Genomic DNA, 24058 nt, shown 5'->3' with positions numbered 1-24058 from the left:
GCAGCTTTACATTTCCTACATCTTTACTCTTTTTTAATTTATTTGTGTGTGTGTGTGTGTGTGTTTTAATATACGTGCTATGAGTAAAATAATATGTATGCACATTTTACTTTGTTACTTTATCAGATGAAACATTCCAGATGATTAAAGAAGTTTCCAAGAAATTTCCACTTCAGAGTGCCTATTTCTTACCCAGAGATCTGTACTTATCATATCCAGATTCAACTCCAGATGCTGGAATGCAGTCTTACAACCTTTACTTTGCTGCAACAGTTCACATGATAATTAGTTTGAGAAATGGCAAGTTGAATATGTGATTTTTTTCATGATTTTGTACACCATGATTATAGGATATTTTAATTGTAAGCAAGACTTTGAAAGGTGGCAAACTTAAAAACAGTTTTGATTAAAAAAAAATCAAGTAGCTCAGCAGGTTTGTCTTCTCAGAGGTAGCTTCTTGTTAAGGTACGTGAAGATATATTTACTGTTTAAATGTAAGCTTGACTCTCAATTTGTCAAGGCTGTATGACAGAAAAGATTTGTTTTTCCCCTATTCACTGTTAATGAATGAAGTGACTGCAAATATTAATTAATAGTTGAGCCCTAGAACTATGAGAAGAATATTAGATAGCAGGTTGCTTTTCCCCCTTCTTTCTGCAGTATTTCCACTTCAGTGCTTTCCTCTCATCTATTTGTCTCATCTCTTAAGGGGGGCCAAAAACCAATAAGATAAGCAGCAGCAGCTACACAGCAGTTAAATGAAGCACATTATCTTTTAGTAATATGCAGTTTATGCAGAATTACATGAAGAGAGATTTGAACAGTGAGAAAAAGATGATGTTCTCAAGTACTAACAAAGACTCAGACTAAAATTTCCCTAAAGTATTTTTGGGCATAATGAAATGTTTTTGTAGCTCAAGATAATGAACACTTCTATTAAACAACAAGGTAGTTAAAATCATTATTCCTGGAGACAGCAAATAGTCTTATCTTGGCAAACAGAGGAAAAAAAAAAAAAAGAAAAAAAAAAAAAGCTAATTTAATTAAAATTATTAGTATTAATTAGTCTGGCTCTCTTAATGCACCAAATTTATTGCTTCTTTTAAGTAACTACCTGTGGAGGGGAGGTTGTTGTTGTTATATAAATCTTAGTTATGCTTTACTGTTAATTTCAGCCACATATAAACTGATTAGATTATGAGAATAAAACAAATGTGTCTGTATGAGCAATCGTTGCACATTTGGAATCTTTTCATCTTTTTATATTTAGAATCTTTTTAGAATCTTTGCAGAAGCAACAAAAAATAAATATCTACCATACCACAGCTGTACTCAAATCCAGAAAGGGGAGCTGCCTAAAAGTGGAGATGCTTGTTAAAAACAAAACTAAAAGGCACATCTATGAACATTAGATCCTCATAAGTGATATGAGGACAAACCGAGAACACTATCTTGAAAGCAGAAAATCACCACTTGAAAAAGGCTGAAAGGAAGGCCTCATAAATACATGCCAGTATAAGGGCCTAACAAAACTAAATGACATATCCCTTTTCCATTTCAGGAGGCACAGAAAGCCTGTTCAGAGAATATTAGGCTAGGCGATTGCATTAATTTTTTGTTTCTGTGTTCAGTACTGAAGATCTGAGCGAGTTTCTCACACCCCATCACTTAGGAGGCATTCATCATAGAAGTTGCTTCAAACTTTTAGAAGGCACTGCAGTTTCAACAGGATCCGACAGCATTGTAGAGGAACCCAGATGACACATTTGAACTAATTGTGGTGTGTCCCCTCACCTAAAATTGCTACATTACTAAAGATCCCGCAGCTATGACAGACAGCTCTGTGGCAATGTCAGCTCCATTCATGGTAATAGCCAAAAAACCTGAAACCCCATATTTAGTAACTGCTAGGGAACAAGGAATAAAGTAGAGAACATCATCATGCCACTGTGTAACCTCATGTTGTGCCCGCTTCTTGAATGCACTTTGTGACCACCATCTCAAAAAGAAATAAGAAATTTAGAAAAGAGCAATGAGAATAAGGTATCATTCCTTTATAAGGAATGATAAAGCAAATGAGGTTTCTTCAGGCTGGGGAAGAATGTGTGTTCTTGTGTGCGTGTGTTTGTATGGGATGGTGGTGGTGATGTTCTTACGGTGTTTTATAAAATCACTAATAAAAGAGGATGGTGGCTGCACAGGGATAAATTGCTCAGAGCTGCTTCTAAAACTGTGCCATCAGCTAACAGACTGCAGGTACAAAGCAAACTACATTTTCCCATAACACTACTTAAGCTGTGGTACTCCTTGCCATTGAGATTGTGGAGGCTAAATTTTTATAAAAACACCAGGGAAGCCTTGACAAGTTTATGGATGTAAATTAATTGAGGATTGTTAGATTTGCACGCACACAAAGAAAATAACCCCCCTCTAGGAGGTGCCTGGGTTTGATTTTCCTAGAAGCTGGGCAAACATTCAGGGAAGGAGCCCTACGTGCTTGTTCTGTCCCTATCCCCCTCCCTAGGCATTTACTCTTGGCTACATTCAGGGACAGGATACTGGGGGGTGGACCTCTGGCCTGGCCCTGTACAGCTGTTCTAATGTCTTTATGATCTCAGCTATCATAAACAAAATATGCTTGACTTTCTGTGACAGTAAGGTGACTAAAAAATCAAAGAGAGATAGTTGAGAAGAAGTTTAAATAAACAATTCTGCTCTCTGTAAAATTCTAAAAAGGGGCCAAAATCAAAAGCCAAATGAATTGTTTCACTACTCATGCATTTCATGATGCATAATGCGAAATAAGGCAAAGTCAGCTGAGGATTTCACAATGAGTACTGTCTGTTCTGAGAAGAAATTAAAGCTGCACACAATAGACTTCCTGCTGGGAAGGTGAGAGGGGAGGGGAAATCAGTATCTCAAAGGATGCACTGGTAGCAACCTCAAACTAAACCAAGAGACGTGAGTCATCAAAGCTGCAGTGCTATTGGAGAAAATCCAGGAAGACAGATTTAAAATAGGACCAGAAGGGAAGTTGGGCGAGGAAGAAATAAAGAGAAAGAACAAGAAGAAGAAGAAATCATTTAAAGTAAGGATAAGATAACCCGGAGAGAGTTACCTGGAGCTGAAAAGCCCTAGCAGTAGCCTGACCCCCAGCCCTTCAGGCAGGCATAAATTTGTATAAGTCGTAAAGAGGCAAACCATTATGCCACCAGTATCTTGTAACCAGCACTCCCTTTTTCCAGTGCTTGCACTGTGCATAAAGGCACAGGTGTGTGGTGAGCTAAACTAAGAAGTGATTCATCTCTATAAATGAAGCCTTGATGGCAACCACCCTTATGACTTAGATCTCTGAGATCCTTTGGATCTCCGAGTAGTTTGAGGATCAGGTGCTGCTCTACAGCTTGCACATGCATTCACAAATCTGGGATATAAAGGTGTAGAAGTCTGATGGAAGAGAAAGAAAAACTGCTAGAAGGAACATTATTTTAAAATATAATTTGGGATTATATGGTTTTATTTTCTTTTGGTTAACTTTTTTTTTTTTTTTTTCTAGCCTTGTAATTGTAATTATTGCCTAACTTTAAATAACTTTTAATAAACTGTACTTCACTTGATCCACAAATTTTTCCAGTGTTAGTAAACTTAGGTGAAGCTGAGAAATATGACACATATTTCTTTGGGGATAAGAAGTTTGCAAAAAAATGTGCATTCAAGCACTACTGGTAAACCTATACCCTAAAATCTAACCGAGATGAAGATTTTTTTCTGCCAAATTACAGAAGCTAGTGTGGGGTAGGATTCCAAGATGCATGGTTCCCTCCAGAAAAGGCATTCCCATGTTTCTTCTGCAAAACTCACAATACGGAGCAGTGTCCCATAACCCTGGACAGGCCCTCTGTCATCTCATTATTTATTGAGCATTTTTATTGTCAAACTAAAATAGTACTGATTCATGTTTTACGTAACATACTTCAGGCTTAAATTCTGAATCTATTTTTCCCCTGAAAAGAAATTCCATTCCTCAAGAGAATAACATATGTAAAAACTCTTTTTCCTCATGCCTTAGTTTATACCACAAAAGGTGGTAGGTCAGCTGCAGCTTGTAGTCTGCCACTTGGGTCACTCTGTTGCAGTCAAGAGCAAGATTTTAGGTGAAACGAATTGAAAAGAGAGAGAAAATGATTAGTCATCTGCCGTGAGTTGCAGAAGGCAACATATTTCATTTTTGTATTTTTGTCAACTATTCAGTCTCCCTGATACTATTCATCTTAATAATTTTAAGACTAATATTGACAAGGATTTTACCACTTCACTCACTTTTCTAGACATCCCTTAGCAGTTTCCAGTGGTCAAACCCTCCTATTGAGAGTTCACCTGTATGTGTGGACTACCAATTTTTGTCGTATTCTTGACGACTTGTCGCCAAAATACCAAACAATTTTTTGAGTTTTTCTTTCCCTGTCCTTGTTTTTCCTCATTTGCCATACAAAGTCGATTGATATATAAATCCTCTCATTAAAAGGGTAGAAAAAGAAAGTTATTTAGGAACAATTATGGAGGATACCATAAATACTATTAGAATTTGGGATGTGGTTTCAGAGCAGTTGTAACACCATTTAGGCTGCCATTTTTGCCTGCTGTAGCCCAGATATTTGCTGCCAACCCTTCTCTAGCATGTCCACAGCAGCAGAGGCGGCTGACTCAGCTGAACGTGAACCATTTTCTGTCTGAGATGTAACTGCACGACTTCCCATGGCTGAAATCGTGTCGGGATTGGGGCAGGCCCCCTCTTGGGTTAGCTACGGAGCAGCACCCTTGGACTCTGGAGCGAAACCCGCGTGAAGCAGCAGCAGTCGTGCCAAAAAACCTCCCATCTGCTGCGGGCAGGAGATTGCTCGGCCGAGACGAGCTGGAATGCTCCCTGTGGGTAACGCAGCGCATGCCATTTCCAAAAAGGGAAAGGGTGTGCGTGCGGTGAGGTTTCAGAGATCTAATTAGAGACGAAGGGAAGCCGACGCACTTGGGCAGCGCCATGGAATAGAAAGCGAACTGGCCGGAGCCCTGGGAAACGCTGACGGAACAGACAAAAGAGCTCAGCCAACAATGTTTTATTGTGAGTTCAGGATGCGGACATGTGTTACTTCTGCTTTTATTAGCTGCACGTTTCACACAAACCCTGTGAGACCGCCTGGCTGAACCCCCCCCCCCTTTTCCCCCGGCTCCCCTCAGGGCCCCAGCCCGCCAGGGGAAGCCCCGCGCCTTAGGCGGGCCAACGGCCCCGCCACCCGCGCGCGCGCACGCGCCGGGCGCGCACCGCGCGCCCTCGCCTAGCCCCGCCCCTCAGCCGGCCGGCGGGGAGGGGGTGTGTCCAGCCTCGTTCCCGCCCCGCCGCCCGCCTATAAAAGCGGCGCGCGCCGCCCGCGCCCGCTCTTTTCCTGCGGAGCGGCGGAGGCGGGCGGTAAGGAGCGTGCGGGCGGGGCGGGGATGGCGGCCGGGTTTGCCCGTTCGTGATCGGTTTCCCGACGAGCTCGCTCCGCTGTGGGGTCGCGGACGGCAGCGGGGCCCGCTCCGTGGCGCCAGGCCGGCATCGGGTGAAGCACCCTGCCGCCGGCAGGGGGCGGACTACAGGTCCCGGCGTGCCCCGCGCGGCCGTGGGGAGGGAGGCGGGAGCGCGGCGGCGCGGGGCATGCCGGGACTTGTAGTCCGCGCGGGCGGCGGCCGCGTGTGCGGCGGGGGCCATCTTGCCACAGACATTGCTGGGGATGGGAGCAGCCCCTGCCTGGGCTGACACCGCCCTGTGCTGTGCCGCGCTGCTAAAATCTGCGGCTCTAACGCTGATAAAGGACTTGGCAGAAACGCAGCAATAGGAGAGAGGTGTTCTAATAAGGCTTATGGGTCACGGCAGTATTTGTTGCAGGGGACTCTGCATCAGAGTGTGTTGCCTTATACCAAGTTACAGAAATAGTTATTGTAAAATCCATGGATACTGCCAAAAATCCTTAATTTTTTTTAACCTGAGCATTCAGATCACTTCAGTGTCCTAACTATTCATGCTTGCTTTTCTTTATAGGTAATGAGAAGAAAATAAAAGGGATTTATTGAAATTATAAAAAAAATAATACATGGCTTAAGGTGATAACAAAAGGCTAAGGTTTACAGCAGGATGACTAGATAAGTTCCTTATGACTTAGGGAACATGCTGTTTGGTTCGTGTAACCCCCAGTCAGTTAAGCAATGTGACAATGGAAGCTTTGCCAAACTATAAGTAAATGTCCTCAAGCAGTTTACAAACAATTAAGGAAAAGCAGGCTTCTCCCTGATGAGGGTGAAGACCCCCAACGACCACTAGAGACCCTCATAAGACCCCAACAAATGATAACTCATGCGTGTATGTAACTTTGCATTTCCTGGAAAATGTATAAATATACATTTTCTTAATGTATGAGTAAGCTTTTATTCAGAAATGTGCAAAAATCCCCCATGCACCTGGCACTGCAGTAATGTCGGCTCCCTAACTTGTTCATGCTGGTGAGTATTGTTCCCAAGTTCAGTGATAAGGGCACCTTTTTCCTTCTTGGTGTGCCAATGTGATTGAGCAGTAGTCCTTCTGGAAGAGCGGGCAATGCAATACAAAGCAGCAAGGATTCTAGGTTATCTGCAAGCAGAGATTAGAAGGTGGTTGTGTTCATGTAAAAAGCTGTCTGCTTCATTCATTCTGTGTTGAATTAGTTTGTCCAGTGATAGCCCCAGTCAGACACTATTAGATTACTGAACAGTGAAGTTCTTGTGTCTTTACAAGCTGTTAGTAAGCCTTGATTATTGGGTGCAATAATATACTTAACTTGAGGGTTTTATGGCTTAAATTGTTCTGGTGATATGAAACAAAACAAAGCTTAGTAATCTCTTGCATTTATTTCATCTACACATTGTAGTAATAGACGTTTTACAAGCTACATGTTTTAAGGGTTATATATGATGAAACAAATGTTTTACTTTCTTGTTTCTTTTGCTGGGTGAGGTGACAGATTTAAGTACTTGATATGTAGTTAAAATTGAATTATCTGTGTACAAAATGAAATTGTTATGTAGGCACAAAGGATTAAAATCTTGAACCAACAAATTTTCATTAAAAATCTTCTGGATAAAAGATTAATAGTGGATAGATGCAGTTATTTTTACAATCCCTTTAATATGGGATTTCAAGCAGATGTAACTTGTCATTCCTTTGTTACTAAAAAATGGCTTTCTTGCTGATTTCTAAAAAAAAAAAAAAAAAGCTGCAAACTAGGACTGAATTGTTTAACATTTCATTACTTCTGAGACTAAGTCTCAAAATGTGAATGATTTAATGGCCTGGTACTAAGTATTCACTTATTTCAAGTATTAAACTTGTTTACTGTTTGTTTTTAGGTATGAAGTGGAAGCTTTCAATGATGACCAATATATTATACAGAAGCAGTAAGGTAATTGATTTATTTTGTTGCTTTTGAAGTAACTTTTTTCCTACTGTTTATGAAAACAATAAATGCTTCAATTTTTTCTTATTCCCTATTTTTTGTTTGAAAGTACAGGATGTGTAAAGGGTAATAGGTGGCACTTTGTATGACTATCAAGTGGGACAAAATGGAAAAACAGTTTAAACTGAGTAATACATGTCATTTTTGTTTTACTCAGGCTAGTGCTTAGGTCAGGTGCTCTTAGTGTCATTTCTTTTGTTGTATCACTTAAATAAGCATGAAGACCTATGTGATAAATCAGTTGGTTAACTTCTGCTGAACTGTACTGATTACAGAGATGGTGCAAGTTAGCTGTCTAGTATTGGGTGTTCTTTGGAGCTAATGTGTTTCCACACACATGGCCGTATTTAGTAGTTGCAAAAAGGGTCCAAAATCAATTCAGGCCAACTTTTTCTAGCATGTACAGAATCTCCAGAGGTTTTAAAGACTTAGTATAATACTATGAAAAAGGGAATTCTTGGTGCTTATCACTTCTGACTTAGTAAACGTCTGATTTAGTAATGCTGTAAGATGTTTTCTGCTTAAACTAATTTCTGCTTACTTTCAATTCTAGCCATTTATGGAAGCACCATCTGAACTAGAAGAATATTTGGTATGCAGAAGTGGATTTTCATGAAAGCTATCTTTTCAATAATTTGCAGGGATACATTAATATGGTAAGTGGCATAACATAAATGTGTGATCAAATTAGTAGGCTTGTCATGGGCTTTAGAACTGAATTATTGCTGTATTTCAGGCATGCTATTTGATGTGATTTGTTTTTGAAATGTGCAGACTGGGAAGACAGGTGAACAGTGTTTCAAATAGCACTTGAAGGAGCTGTTAAAATGTCTGAACATACATACTAAATTTGACAAACATCACCTCAGGGTGACTTATTTGTCAATGTAGACTTTATTGGAAATTTAACGAAAGTGTTTAGGTGAAGAAAAGGGTAACACCTGGAGATTTTTTGTTATTCTGACTTGGAAATTCAAAGTAGTAATATCAGGGTCTGTATTTAGTCTAACTTAACTGACTCAAATCTGTGCAACTAGTGGCTGTGTCTGGAAAGTGAAAACTCTGGGAGGAAGGTGATCCACTAGACTAAAACCTGGTCATTCCTAATGGGCTGTATAACATGACGTGTTGTAACTGATCATTTTATTCCATTCTAGAATGTCTGAGCAGCTTTGAATAATGGGAAAATTCATTGTGATTGATTTCCTGGTGACAACAGGATTTCCTGGTACAACACACAGAGGTAATGCTTATTGCTGAACTGCCAGAACTGTTTGTTAATTGAAATGTATTCCCTCTTAAAGCTCTGAGTATTCCCTCTCCAGTGCATCTGCATATGAAAGACAGCTTATTTTGTGGGATATATAAATCTATTACTTGTGTTGTGACTCTGATATTAGAGAACTATTCTAATTATAAAAGTGGTGGATTGTGATGAAACTGCCAAACCTGATTTGCTGATGAAAAACTTCATACGGATCTGGCTTCTGAAATGAAACCACTTTTCTTTCAAAAGTTATTTGATCTCCCAGTTAGTGCAACTTATATGGTTGCTTGCATGTACAAGCTAGATGTTGTGAATAAAGACTTGGGTCTTTAAAACTAGACTTGGGTCTTTAAAAAAGACTTGGGTCTATTAAAACTCAGCTCGTGTCCATCTTTATGTGGGCGTGTGCTGTTGCCCAGCAAATAGTAGCACCTTGGAAGAGCAATTTTAGATCCTTGTTTTTTCAGGTATCTGGTATTAGAGCTGATAAAAAAACAAATGTTTGCTAGTTATTAAAAGTGCTCTAAGAACTAAACTAATTCAGAAAGACTAAGTCTAAACTTATACTTGAAGCAGGGAAGAAATATGTAGGCGAACACTGAAGGTTCCTCAGATGTATTGGTAGTTTCCCTAACCTTCATTCTTACACAGGTACCTGAACTTAATCCCTTTCAATGAAATGCACTTGGAATCTGAACTTGTGCATCTTTCATTTACGAAGTTAAAAATCTAAGTGTTGTGAAGACAGGTTCTAATCTTGCTGTCTCACTACAAGCCCATAATTTTATTCCCTTCCTAAAAAAAAAAAAAGTATTTAAAGATCTTGCCTAACTACCAACAGCTTGCTTTGAAGAGCGTTCATTTTGAAGAGCAGGCTTTGTCCCGGTGTGCAAAGTCAAAACGTGGGAGTGAAACTTTTTGTGCTGTAATGCTATGTGTAAAATGATGAATTGTTTAGACAGGCAGCATTACAAGTAGGAAGTGGAATTTCTGTGACATGGCTGATCTAGAGAAGTTGGAAGTAGCAAGCCTTGTTAGTAAAACTAACTGTTGCAATTTGTCTCTTTGCAGAGATGCTTGAAGGCTGCTTCTAGAAGGTATGAATTCCAATTAATGGCATGATTAAATTAAAAAGCTTGTTCTGTTGGAATGGTGATGCCCAAAACTATTGGTATGTCTGATCAGTGAAGAACCATGGAAAACTTATGAAGTGTTTTATAATCTATCTTGGTTTTAAACCAAAGTTTTATTGGGTCTAGCTCAAAATGAGATACCTAATTTTCCTATTGTTTGCAGGACAGTAGTGTTTGGAAGAATGTAGTCTGGATGCAGTTTATGTAATGCTTGCTTGTTGATTGATTTTTAGCTTTTTCTGGAGTTCTTAATGTTGTGATGCAAGCTGAGAACCACATATTAGCTAATTCAGAAATTAAGGTTTTGATTTTTGGTATGGGGAGATTCAAACTTGACTGGTTAGATGCTTGTCACAGTTCATAGCCAAGTTAAGCAGTAGCCGGGTAAGAGATGCAAGAAGACTTACTGTGGTAGGAGAATATTTCCAGATTGTTTTATGGAACTTGTGGAGTACTGATTCTTACCCACTAGGTGTTTAATAATGCAGTTTGGTCTGTGAGATTCTATATAGATAGGAAGTTGTGTTTGGAGTGATGGAAGAAAATCTCTAAACTAGTGTTTCTCTTTTCAGGCATGCATGTGGCCCAAACTGTATGAACAAATGCTTTTAGTTTGTTCAGGTATGTAATTAAAAAGCTTCCAAGCATTTTATCATCAGGTCTCAAGTAATTCTGTGCTTACAGGTTGGGAACTGCTAGTACTATGACAGCTGCTGATATGCTTATTACAATAATTAAGTCAGTATATTTGCTTATTCAGTACATGTACTGAATTTAAGACCACTTGTTCCCCAGGGCACCTAGTGCTAGTAGCTGTGCCTAACTGTAGATAACCTTTAAATCTACATTAAAAGTTCTAGATGCTTACTTTATTTAATATGTCAAAAGACATATTAGAATTTCTGATTTTTGTATAGCAATCAGAAATGCTATATATAAGTACATCTTGTATTAGATTTACATTTGCCATACTGCTTCTGTGTCTCATCTGTGATGATCCTATCCCGAACCTGAATTCCTTGCTGAAAACCCTAATCCGGATCCGGCTTCTGAGATGAGACCAGAAGACTTAATTTAAACTTTTGAGAAGTATTAATCTTCAATGGGATTTCAGGTGCTTTCAGAAAAAAGTGTGCAAGTTGAAATTTCTCCCTCAAATGAACCATTTTATTTAGACCTTGTTCTCCTTTTTTCAGTGCTGAGTTGGAACATTTTTGTCAGTGCTGCCTGACAACTGTGGATGATCTGTAACTGGAAGAAAGTGTAATGTCTGAAGAGCTTTTCTCGCCTGGAGTGGGACCATGCTTTCTAAAACCCTACTGAAACAGTTATTGCAATTGTTTAGCAGATACTGTTTTCAATAACTGCATGTGAACCAAAATCACTGTCTGCGTATTTAAAAAACACTTTTCCATAAATAAGCTGCCAACTGTAGGAAGGATAATAATGAATAGGGAAGTGAGTGATCTTTACATGAAAAAGAAACCCTGAGTTTATTGACCCCTTCAAAATACAAGGGCATGCGGACTTGCTGATACTGAGCATCTGTAATAACTGAAATAACTGGAAGTTGCAGGTAGGCTGTGCACGGTTGGTTACACAAATTTAAACAGTCTGATTCCTGAAGGTGGTATCATCTGGGAGGTAGGTGAGGTGATGGTGCAGAAGCATAAACTTGAAACACTTGTAAGGAGGGAATTCAGGTGTCATGAGGGAAGTTGTGGTTACAAAAAAGGCATCGACTAAAGCTTGCACTGGCTTCTGTGTCTACTGGGGGAAAAGGAAGGGGGGAGAAGGACGGGTGGGGCTTCATAGGCTGCCAGTTTAGTGTGAGAAGACCAATACCACAATGGAACTGTGCCTTTGGTGGAAAACACTGGCAGTGTTACCTGTTCCCTGTGTGAGGGGAAATGTCAGCAGAGGGAGTACACGCGTTAGAACTTCTGCTTGGAGCAGTCAGTTGAAAACTAACCATGCAGTAACATGTTAGCAGTGTATTTGTGTGCAGCAAACAAGCACTCCTCCACAAAGGGGAGGGATCAGGAATTGGTTGCCTCAGTTGTCTTTAAAGACAAGTTATGTACCTAAGACGCAATCCACCTTTAAGCGTGACTCTTTAACCTCATTGTCAGGAATGCTTTCTAAAGGAAGGAATACAACAACGGCGTGATAACCAGCAATTAATAAAGCTGCAGTTTCTGTATTTTGGTACATTCCAAAAGGATTCAGTAACCACCCTGTGGTCTGCAGCCAAAAATGACAGCATTGGGTGCTAGCAACCAACTTCCTTTAGAAAGCTGGAAGAATTCCTACAGCTCATGGAACATGCTTACTTGTAAATAGCAAATACCACAGAAATGCAAAACACTGAGCAGTAGCATCTAAAACATTGTGGAGGTCTGAAATGAGTAACCATCTGACTGCAAAGATGTATGCTAATGATCTGACTGCAGTCCAGGTGTGTATTGGCTTGCTGAGTGTCTCATCTGCTTTGGTTATTGCTAGTGAGCAGCTACGTTGGCCAAAGGCTGCTCATTCTCCACAAGTAACTGTAAATCAGTCTGGATGTACTGGAAGCTGCAGAATGGGATTGCAGAAGAACTTGATGGCTTTCAACAAAATTCCGAATTTTTGTTAAAACGAATGTTGCTGAGAAGGGTAGGTATTCTTATGTGCAATGTATTGTACATGCTCTTTCTTGAATAAAGAAGGATGTGAAAAACTGCTAGGTGTTGCACATCAGGTCTGTAGTCACTTACAGAGTTCCTTGGCAGCTTGTACTTTGCAAGAACTGCGAAGGCAGCCTGGCCTTGCTGCACTGGCTGGTACGGGATGTACTGGCCATGTGACGTTCCACACTGTGCTTGACTGCCTCCTGGACAGTGCAAACTCTGCTGATGATTATGCACTTGAGAAGTGTGGAGGGTTCAGTCTCCATCTTCTGTCCACAGCATTTTTTATGATGAGATCTTGATGCTGTTGACAGCACTTGGTGAAGCTCCTTGGCTGGTAAGTCAAAGTTGCAAGTCTTCACAAGGTCGTTCACTTGTCTTCTGGGGTTGGATGGGGGTGGGGAGAAGGAAGATGTTGAAGACCAGAAAAATGGGTAATACAGCAGCAACATTTTGGTAAGTAGCATGTTAGATATTCTGAAAGGATCTGTCCGTAACTCACATAACATTGGAGGGTAAGAAGTGGATTTTTACGGTATATTTTTGGAGTGCAAAATCTTTTTGGCTGAAGCTAATGAGGCTAGTATCACAGAAGCTTTTGAGAAGATTTCTGCGATGTGTATATCCAGTAAAATTGGCGGGGATGTGTTGCTGTTCTGTGTTCAGAAGATGAGAGAGTTTGAGGATTGTGAGTAATGCTTCAGGTACTCAAAAGTACTTCACATCAATCTAAATCTTCCAAAACATTCCTTGGATGTTCTCTGATCTAGAATTGGCAGTATTAGACAAAGGGTTGCAGGGAATCATGCTGCATCTGTGCATCAGATGGTGGAAGCCTGTCAGCGAACAGTGTTTGATCATGAGAAAGATGTGCCCTTGGTGTAGGAAAAGGTGGATGTGGTCTGCAATGAGCCTATTGGCTGTTACCTGCAAACATTTCCCTATAAATGCTCATGAGGCTGCAAAATATGGGTAACCAAGGAAAAATGTGCATTAGCAGTATAGAAGTTCTGGTGTTAATAAAAATGAACAAATGTAATCATGAGGCTCTACCTTTGAGGTTTCAGAATATGACTAGCATAAAATGTGTAGGAAACTAACGTTAATGTTGAGATGGAAAGAAAAATAGTTGAAATAGCTTTTCCGTTCAGAAATGAAATAATGTTTACAAACCACTTGTGGGTCTAGTTCTGGTGTGGTGGTTTTGACTGATAGGATACATACCCTTATCTCAACTTGTGTTTGTCTAGTTATGCCATGTGTTCCAAACTCATCACATGCTGATATTTCTATGTGCAAAGGTACAGTGAAGTTCTACAAAGTAATCATGCTGTTTATAAAGCTTTGACTTAGGATTCTGCGGTAAACAATGTGAAAGCACTTCAGCTTTTTATGCTTTAAATAGCTGGTAAAATCTTGCATTAACCATCGCTGGGGTTGAACTTAAGTGTCACGTGAGCGTTGGGCTATGATCCAAGAAAGCAGTGGTTAGACAAACTTTGTTCTGGAATATTGCTGTGTCTTAGTAACTGGGCAAAAGTATCAGCATTCTCCCGGGTGCTTACAAATGAAAACGAGCAAATTCAATGAAGATGCAGGAGTGGCTGTGCATAAATGCCTTGCTACCATGAAAGTGAGAAGGTTACTGTTAAGGTGGGAGGTTTTGTCTGGAGAATTTGTCTTGCCTGTGGAGATAGGTCATACAGAGCTCAGAGTGAGCAAAGTTAAGGTAGCTGCAGATACCTTTGCATAGCACCCACACTGCAAAGTGAGTTAAAAACATTGAAGGAACAAATTCTAGTGAAATCTCAGTGTACTGTCAAAGTTACCAGCCTGCAGTGAGGTGTGCTGCCTGGGCTTCACATGGTGAGCCAGCTTCAGTGGGGCTGCTGCCTTCTTAGTAAGTTCAGGCTCTTAGTACAAATGTGCTGTATAATCCTTGGTTGTGAATTTTACTGATTAAGATGGATGTTGAAATTAATACTTGGTAGGTGATAAGTTCCAAAGGTAGAAGCTCAACAGGTTTTGGAAGATAGTCTTTCATTCACTTAAGACAATAGAAGTGTCACAGCAGACTGAGCAGTGCTAAACTTTGCCCACGGAAAGGAATTCTCATTTGGAGAGCGTTTAACCCTGAGTTTGGGCTAGTAATTTTTCCTGTATACCACTTCCCACAGTTGAGGGGACAGCATTTGAGTTGTATTTTGGAGGATGAATGAAGTTGGCAGGTGAATGTTACTTCCAGGTGAGTCAAGTGCAGGTGGAAGTTTTTATGTGCTGTGTATGGCCAGTGATTCACATTCTACATATTATTAGAACCAGTATTATGAGTATGTTTAATTTTCCAGTGTATATCTAAGGAAAGCAAATTAATTCCATTTTTTCAAATGTGTTTCTAGTTGTTAATCCAGTTAGGCTATCAGAGCTATGAAGACAGTGCTCCTCAGCCATTGTTTCAAACTTCCTGCAGGCTCTGGAGGACAAAGTAGTATTTTATGCTCCGAATAATGGCTGTATTGAGTGAGACAAAATCTGCCTTGCTCAGTATTCTGTTTGAGGATGACCAGTGTAAGAAACAGGAGAAGGACAAAGATCCTTTCCAGCACTTTGCCTGGGAATTTCCTGAGGAGATTCTCATTTGTATTTGAATGCTACTTGGCAATTATGACCCATCTCCATTTAAAAAAAAAAAAAAAGTGAAACATGAATGTTGAATGGATTGTAAGATGTGTAAATCTAGGAGAGGTTCAATTAAACTTATTTATTAATTATTACTATTTGAAGCTGTCCTAACACTGATCTTGATTTTGACTCTTACCCTAAGAAAACAGCAATAAGTGGAGTCCAGTTAAGGACCCAGAGCTAGGCCAGCTTTATTGTTGGAGCTATGTCAGAGGTGGAAACTTAGATTACTGATGCGTGCTCTTACCTTTGGCACCTCTGAGCTTCAGCCTTCTCACAGATTGATACCTCCACGGCGCTGTTTTACTTGGGATTGGATTTCCCTGTAACCAAAGGAGTATTGTCTCTGCAATGTGCAGCTTTAGGGTTGCAGGTGGAGAACCATTAGTCTGTCCTAAGGTGAGGTTCAGTCACTGCGTAGTGAAAAGCTATGAGTAAACTGAAGTAGGACAAATGCTTAGGCTTTGTTTTGAAACTGGCAAGTTGAGTGGGAAGTAAAGGTTATGTTTTCAAATATCTGAAGATCATTGGAGAGGAGAAAACAGAGCTGCAGTGTACTGTCACCTCTTTGCTATTGCTAACAAGAAGTTTGGTTTGTGGGAATTCTTCCCCCTCTTCCTGTTCTACAGTTTATAAACCACATCATGTAAAAAGCACAGCAGCAGGAACAGGAGTTACCTTCAGAACATCTTACAGCACTGCTTTTGATAGGGTATCACAGTGCTGAGAATGCTCCCTCCCATGAAGTTTTCTGGGGAGGCAGTATCTGGATTTTTGAAAAAAAATGAAGTACTCTTACAGCTGCCAGAAATAGCTTGTCTTCATTTGTATGCCTTTGAAATTCTGTTGCTAGTTAGGTCCTATTCAGCATATTTTTTGCTTGTTTGGAGTACAGGCTCTCAGGTCACTGGAAGTCTTTTTTCCTATGTGAAGGGATCTTTGCATGAAGACCTTCAGGGTGTTTTTGCCTATTTAGTCAAATACTGACTAAATGAAAATTCACACCAAAGGAATCAAAAAGGAGATGCTCTTGAGAATGAAGGTTTCACACTCAAAATCCCTACTAATGCATCTTAAAGCAGTAAGACCAGCTTAACATCTTGCCTCCTAAATGAGGTTCCCTGTAGGGCTTGCAGCCTCTGGGCAGCAATTCTGAGGCTGTAACATCCTGTGGGTGATGTCCTGCTTTGACCCGTTTGGTTTCAGGTTTTGCTTTTAAGTACCTCTAGCCATTGTTATGTGGAGAGTCTTTGAGCAGTGTGCTTTTAATGAGCTGTGGCATAAGGACCATGGACTTTGTGATGGCCATTACGTGACCAACTTTAAAAGGTTAGGTATATGCATATTGTTCTCTCCTGAATCTGTAATTTCTACAGCTACTGCAATAGATCTTTCAAGTCTTTGGGCTGTCTCCTGGTGAGCTTTCTTGCTCTCAGCCAAGACTGAAACCTCGGTGTCCAGAAAGTATTGTCCTCAGCTCTGTCCTTATCTCCTCAGTATCTCCACCTTATGTACTATTGCTGTGCTAATCTGTCCTGTATTGCTTTCCTGAAGTTAAGCAGTAAACGTCCTAAGAACCAAGGCAACAATATAAAATTAAAAGAGGTAAGTCTTGTAATACATGGTCAGCATTAATTGTGGAAAGGCCGTAAGAACATCAGTATGTGAGACCAGTGAAGGGAAGAAAAGTCTCTGGGAAACGTTTCTGTATAGGACTCAAGGATGTGGTAATAAAATTCAGGCACCTCTTGTGCTGTAAAAATGAGACCAGTTCCTGTAATTGATTTGACTTGACACTGTGATTGACTCTTCAGAGGTCAGGGACAGCCTGCAGATAAGTTGTTGATTTTGTAGCTTGCAGGTCTATGAAGTATGACAGCTAGCTGGGTTTCGGGTTGTTTGAGATGTAGGAGAGAAACATCTACACTTCTGGACTGATATTAGGCACCCCATACCTGAAATTTCCAGGCAATAAAAGTAGTAGCTACAAAAAGGTGAAAGGTGAGTTCTCTATTTAAAAAATCCTCACAACACATCAAGGCAAAATATTAACTGTCCTTTTATACTGTTCTTAACAAGAAAATAGTTCTTTCCAGAAAAGTTTTAGTTCTGCACAACTAGGCTCTGAATTTGCTCTTCTTGCCTTGACTATTTTGAGGGCTGGCTAGGCAACAGGCACCTCATAATCATTAAAAAGGCAGAAATGTACTGTGAAGATAACTAGACTACAGCAGCAGCAAAATAAGTATCAGCAGAATTGGCATCCTGCCCTGAAACCAAGCATTTTGAGCTGCTTCTTTAGCTTCCATTAGCAGTATGATGAAGAGATTTAAAAAAAAAAAAAAAAATTCCTGGTCTGTCTTCATATACAGTCCAATCCTACCTCTAATTTGGCTGTTAAATAACAATGCTGAATTTTATTTATTTATTTTTTTTTGTTTGGGCCAAGCTGCAGAAAGTTCAGTGGGATTAATTTGCTTTCTGTGGTTGGCTGAGACACTGTCCCTTCCACTGGGCTTTTTGAGTGAAACAGACCTTTATATGAACTTTTTTACTGTGTGGCATAGGCTGCTTGCTTGCCAAGGATTCTGACTAGCAAATAGGAGTCAAAAAAAAAAAAAAAACCACACACACACAAAAAAAAAAAAAACTGGGAGGAAATGCTGGTGGGTTATTGACACAGAACCATCAGCCAGAGGGTGGAAGAACCCATCTGTGGTATCTCATCTGAGCTATAGAAAGCAGGAGAGCTGCTAAGCTGGAATGTCTCGTGTTTGGTTTTGAAAGGTATTCGCATCAGGTGTGCCTAGCTTATAGGAATGTTTCCACCTTAATAGCATTCCTTGCACATTTTTGGTTCCATTTTTTTCCATTGTGTTCTTAGACTGGAAGGGTCCGTAACATTTTCAGACTAGATTCCTGTGTGCATTGCTTACTGCCTCTTCTGACCTCAGCAGATCTGTATCAATACTGGTCTGAAAGTGGTAAACAGCTCTCATGCATTAAATTTGCTCACTTGGACTGGTCCTTTAAATGGAAATTGAAAGTAGTTGAATGTTTGCACTAAATCAAACACTTACATGTTAGTATAAATGAGCACATTTATGTAAGAACTTATTTTCCTAATTTTTCTTGAGAGCCATAAGCTATTGCTGTGGATGTGGCAGTAAAATCTAAAACCACGTAAACTGGAAGAGATGAAACTAGAAGCTCCAGCAGCTAACTGTCATCAGTGATCTGGTTATTTTTATGAACATGCTCAGATATCTATATTGATCCTGCTAGAACTAGGAAGGGATGTATTAGCAGTAGAAATGTATTTGCGCACAGTTGCAATGACTCCTCTCACTGTTGTAGATGCTCTTCATTCAAGCTTTGCTGTCCATCTGGAGAGGCCTGGAACCACTGGAAGTGTTTTGGTTAACTTGAATGTGACATCTGTGAACGTGGTTTATCAGTCATGTATTTAAGTAGTGATAAACTGATAAGAAGTTCTTTTTTAAATTGACCCTGGTAGACTTAAAATGAAACTTTAAAATGAAACTGTAATTCTTGTTTGCTTCTACTTCTAAGATCTGAACTAAAAAAAAAAAAAAAAAGAAAACCCACACTATTTTTAGAGGATCGAGACACTAAGTTTGTTTTCTGAAGGCAGGTTGAATGAATAATGTTCGTGTCCCCTATGGATCACAGGGGGGTGAAAAATTAAATAGCAATTTATTTTTTTCTAGTGCCCAGTTGCTAGGTAAAATTAAAATTTACCTTCCCTGAAGAACAAAAGAGCTGCTTACCTCTAGCAGCATAATGCAGCAGTAATAGTCCTACCCATATTAAATTAGAGGATTTGTTCAGGTTTGAGAACAGGTTATGTTGCTTGCGCTGCCCTGTACAAAACTGTGAAGAGATGTTTGGTTAGCTCTGCCTGAGATGGAAAAGAAAAGGGTAAACTTTGGCATGTCTGCCAGCTGAGACAGCTTAAGATCCAACTCCAGTATCTCACAAGTGAAGAGCAGGACTTCCAAAAAAAGACTTGAAAAGCAGTGAGCAGAGGCTGGGGTACTGATAGTAGCAGTTCCTCATCCTCGTGTGCTGGTCTGTAATTTGTGAGGTAAATGGAGAACTCCCTTAGTGCGTTGTGCTCCAGATGTCCTTAAAAACATAAATGCAGTCACACAAAAGGCTCTATTATCTGCCCCTGGGATCTGGAGAAATGCTGCACTGATGTAGTCATTTCTGCCATGTACCTGGCAAGGAGCATGAGGGGAGAGGGGAAAAACAGCCAGTCTTACAGGGACTTGAAAGGCACGAGGTTATTTGGGCTCACCCATGCTTGAAAGAATGTTTAGGTTGTTTTTACGTGTTAAGTAGTCTGGAACACTTCACCTGAAAGCTGTGTTGCAACTGCTGCATCAGGCACTTTCCCTCCTGGGTAATCAGCAATGTCATTACTAATCAAATAGGCTGGGACGTGAGTCCAGGTACTGGCATCCGACCGTGCTGTGCTGCCTACTTCTGCCTTAGGGCTGGGCAACAGTCTCATGTAGCCTTACCTAGGACTGATCGGGCTGTTCTGTGTCCTCCTGGAAAGGTTCTTGGACCTGGGAGGAAATGGTCTCCAACTTAGTGACATGCTGCCTGGGTTTGGGGGTGGGCTGAACACACAAAGTTACCAACCTGGGCTTAGGTGATCCCAGTTATCCCTCTCTTCTTTTTTGTAAGTGCATCAAATCCTGGCAGGCTGGCAGCAGCTGGTCAGGACGGGGATCTGCTGTACAGGGAGGCAAGAGGCAGGGCCGGATGTGTGCTTGGGGTGGAGGAAGATCTAAATCGAGCAATTGGTTCTGCCTTGACACTTAGCTTATGGCTCTGCTCTGCAAGTTGCAGCTTCAGCACTTGGCTGCCTCCCACTGCATAAGTGGACGGGGCAGCACTGCTGTCCTGAAGCGACTTTGAGGTGCTCCCAAGTCAGATACCTAGGAGGAGTAGTGCTCTCTGCAGTCCTCTGCACGACTCCTGAAGTCCTTCCTATAAAACAAAATGCACTTGGATGTGGGGGAGTCCATTTTCTTCAGCCCCGTCCTATCCTGAAAACTGTTGGGAGGGAGTTGATGGCAGCTAATGCTCTCACTTTGCTTAATGCCTTCTCTCCTCTTTCCATGGAGCTTTGCGAGGCTGAGGGTAACATCTGATGCTGTAATGTACCAGGTGCTGAGAGGAATGGGGCAGAGAAGGAGCCTAACTTATTTTCATACCCACAGCAATAGTAAAGCAGTGATTTTTCTTCAGTTCTGTAAGTCCATTCCCATAGTCCTCTCACCCTTGATAAGCTTGTGAGCTGCTTGCATGGGAAATCTGCAAGGTCTGCAGTGGGATGAGGAATATGTGATTAGAGGGAATCTGGAGGAAGAGGGACGTTGGCATGCATACTTCTGCACGATGTGGGGAGGACTTGGGATGAAAGGAACTGATGAGTGATTGCTCTGTTGAGGCAGACTGAAGAGTTAAGAGCAATATTTGATCTCTGGTAGTGGGCATTAGCAAATGGAAAAATGCAAAACCAGGGCAAGCATAGGTAGTAGGAGTACTCCCTGGTATGTTCTTACAGAAGTTGGTGTAGGCTGTTGCAGACTTTAAGTTGGGGTGACCTCTGCATTATGATGATACTAGATGGGAGTTCCTTCTGTTAGGCTAAGTACTTTGGGGGTTTATGGAAATACCTACAGTTTTCTGCAGCATTGAATTCCCTTGTTCCAGGTGTGTAGGAGTGGCTCTTGTTTTGAGCTCGCTGTCTGCAGGTTCATTCGGTGCCTCCTACTTCTACTGAAACTTTTCTCCATGCCACTTCTGACTTTGCAGGCCACTGTTATGTTCCCTCGTCTGTCTCTCAGCCATGTCGAAGAGCCCTTCAACAGTTTAGTTATGCTAGCAGTGAAAACCACCTCTTGAGCGTTCTTGTTATGCTTTTTTAATGCAGTTTCCTCTTCCACATCCTTTTCTAAGTGGAGGAATTTGAACTGCATGCAGTGTTAAAAAGGCTGGCACAATGTGTGTCTATAAAATACAGTAATCTCTCCTGGCTTGTTCCTTATCCTTTCTGAATACCAAATTGTTACACTTTTTCTCTGCTAAGCAAAGGGCACTTATAGTTTCCTTACAAGTCTCAGCATCTGTTTTCTGAGTGATAATAGACTGGGATGGCTTTGAGTTGGCTTTTCTATATACACAGGCAATTTTGCTGGTTTTGTGTGCATGCAAAAATAGTGCTCTACTACTCCACGTTTCTTTGAATATTTGTTTCAACCTATAGTATGGTGTGAAATGCACTGAATTCTACAATAATTGCTCTGAATCCGTGACTGATAAATTACTTTTAAAGTCCTGTAATTCAAATCAGGAAAAAAAAAAAAAAACACACACTAAAGGTATTAATGGAATGTGAGCTAAAATGCTTTGTAACTTCAGCTGTGCCTTTCTTTCACAATGAGAGCTCTGGGATGTTTGATATTGCAGGGGGGATGTACCTCTGTATATGGGGGGTGACATTGAATAGAGGGGAGAGAACAGTGGCAGGTATTGGGGTGAAGGCCTCTCAGAACATGCGCTTCACAGAACTGAGCAGTCCAGTGCTCTTCCACCAACACTTCCTATAGCAAAGGAGCAGAGAGGGAGAGAAGCACTTCAGAAGAGTTGTTTCAAGACTTCCTATATGAAACTATACTAAATCAAAACCAGAGCGTGTGGCTGTGCTGCAACAGATGCAGCCCAGGGGACTTGTATCGCTCACTGCCTGTAATAATACTTGCTGTAGGACCACTGGGAAGGGTGATGCCACGCCACCTTAATAGGCATTGCAGGAACTGAAGGTAAGACACCCACTGCAGCTGAGTCTCCTAGGATTTTCATTGTTTAGGGCATAATTATTAACTATAAAACTCTGATTCTTTTGAGTTACTTGTGTAATCATGGCCAAATTTATTTCTCTACTGCTTCATCCTTGCGGCTCTGTCCAGCTGTGGCTTCAGTGGAGCTCTGCAGTTGTTAAAATCGCACCAGAAGCAAAGGTGGTGAGGTGGTATTCCAAGAAGACTTAGGAGTTAAAACAATTTTTGTTATGGTGAGTTGTCATCAAATTTTCAAGTATATGAAATGAAGCCCTTAGTGCAAATCCAAGTCACCAAATAAGTGTCTGCAAATGTTCCTGGCAGCCTGCCCCCAGTCCCCCCAGTAGATGTTCTGTGTGACTCAAGAAGAAGCAAACTCACTTCACAGTTCCATGGATCCTTTTCTAGGCATAACACTTGTTTGTTTTCATCCTTCTGATATTGAGGCTAATAACTGAGCTGTATTTATAGGAACTGCATATCAGAGTCTCTGCTTCCTCCTCTCTACAAAAATTCAAAGGATCAAGTAGCAGCAACTCTCGACTCCAGGTCAGCTGTGATTTTAAATAGGGGTGCGTATCTGTTCACTGCATTTATCTTAGTCTTTTTTTTATTGTTTTACTTCCATATTATGGAGGAAAATGAAAGTGCATAGAGGTAGTTTTCCCTTCTAAAGTGGGCCTGAAAGTGGGAATTACTTCCTCAGCGATCTGCCATCTGTACTTAGCTCCACTGACAAACATTTTTCCTGTTCCTATTAGTTCAAAGGAAATATCTAAATTTTGTAAATTGATTCGACCTTACAACTGTACTGTACATACCTCACTGAAACAGCTTTTACAAACAGCTGAAAATAATGCTTGGGTGCTGCAGTATTTTCCCTGGAAAAAAAAAAAAGTTTACTAAATTTGTAGATGATATTACCCAGCTGACAGCTGTATTTGGAAAAGTACATTTTAGAAGGGCACAAAATACTCAAGTTTTATAAAGAATATGACTTAAAGCCACAGCACAAGTTTTCACTAAAATAGCTTTTATTAATTTCTTCTCAGAAAGCTTAATTTTGTAAAGTTTTAAATATGGGAGGAGAGCTCAGCAATTAAAAAGCTGATTTTTTTTTTTTAATGACACTTTCAAGTTATAAATTAGCTGGAAAAATTGTGTACAGCTGCCTTGTGTGTGTTGCTGCTTCAGATTAACCTGGGAGTGGTAGGGCTTTTTTATTATTGCATCAAATGCTTGAAGAGGTTGTTCTTGTGTCACTGAGCAGCAGTTGCACATCTCACATACTTGCACACACGCCTGTGAATAGGTGAATTTCACATTTGGTGCCTGAATGTGTGCTGTAGCTGCCGCTGCTCGCTCCCCTGTGCCGGCTGGAGGATTTTTCATGGGTTAGAGATGCTGAAGGGTGCCTGGCTGCGTGCTGAGGGGTGGCAGCGGTTCTTTGTCACTGAGCTGCCTCGGAGGAAGGGAGTAATACCGGGTGCCTTCCTCCCTGCCTGGCTGGAGTTACAGGTCTGGCGGAGCCCATGGGGCTGCTTCCCAAGTCTCCTCCGCAAGGTGTGCAGGCGAGGCGTGCCGGGGGCTGGCAGCCGGGAGGATCCCCACACCAAACACACATTTGCCAGGGCTCTAGCAGGGGCTGGCCGCTTTTCTCCCCTCACGAGTCCCAAATGTCCCTGGGCTGCCCCAGCCCCAGGCGGCGCCTCCTCGTCCCTACCCCGCCTCAGGAGCCAGCGACCGTTACGGGGGCGGCGGCGGCCGTTGGCGGGAGCCGCCCTGAGGCGAGGGGAGAAGCCCCCTGAGGGGGCGGGCGTGCGGGGGGCGACCTGAGGGGGAGAAGCGGGCTGGGGGGCGAGGGGAGCCCGCCTGAGGGGCCAGAAGCGGCCTCAAGGGGAAG

At 41.3% G+C, this 24058-nt stretch overlaps 1 long non-coding RNA gene across 2 annotated transcripts; it reads left to right on the top strand.

Annotated features, from left to right (window-relative positions):
- Positions 1–5444: 5444 nt before the first annotated feature.
- LOC309876605 lies at positions 5445–23863 on the top strand. Of its 2 annotated transcripts, none has more exons than XR_014317208.1 (7): positions 5445–5461; positions 7414–7466; positions 8074–8176; positions 8678–8763; positions 9859–9884; positions 10493–10541; positions 11117–23863. It is a non-coding gene; the product is annotated as an uncharacterized lncRNA (long non-coding RNA). The 2 variants fall into 2 exon arrangements; XR_014317209.1 differs by lacking the exon at positions 5445–5461 and adding an exon at positions 5718–6531.
- The last annotated feature ends 195 nt before the right edge of the window (positions 23864–24058 follow it).

Source organism: Aythya marila (assembly GCF_965140915.1).
Source record: "Aythya marila genome assembly, chromosome: 3".
Taxonomy (NCBI): domain Eukaryota; kingdom Metazoa; phylum Chordata; class Aves; order Anseriformes; family Anatidae; genus Aythya; species Aythya marila.
The sequence above is the reverse complement of the archived record's forward strand: the minus strand, read 5'-3'. Positions and strand labels throughout refer to the sequence as shown.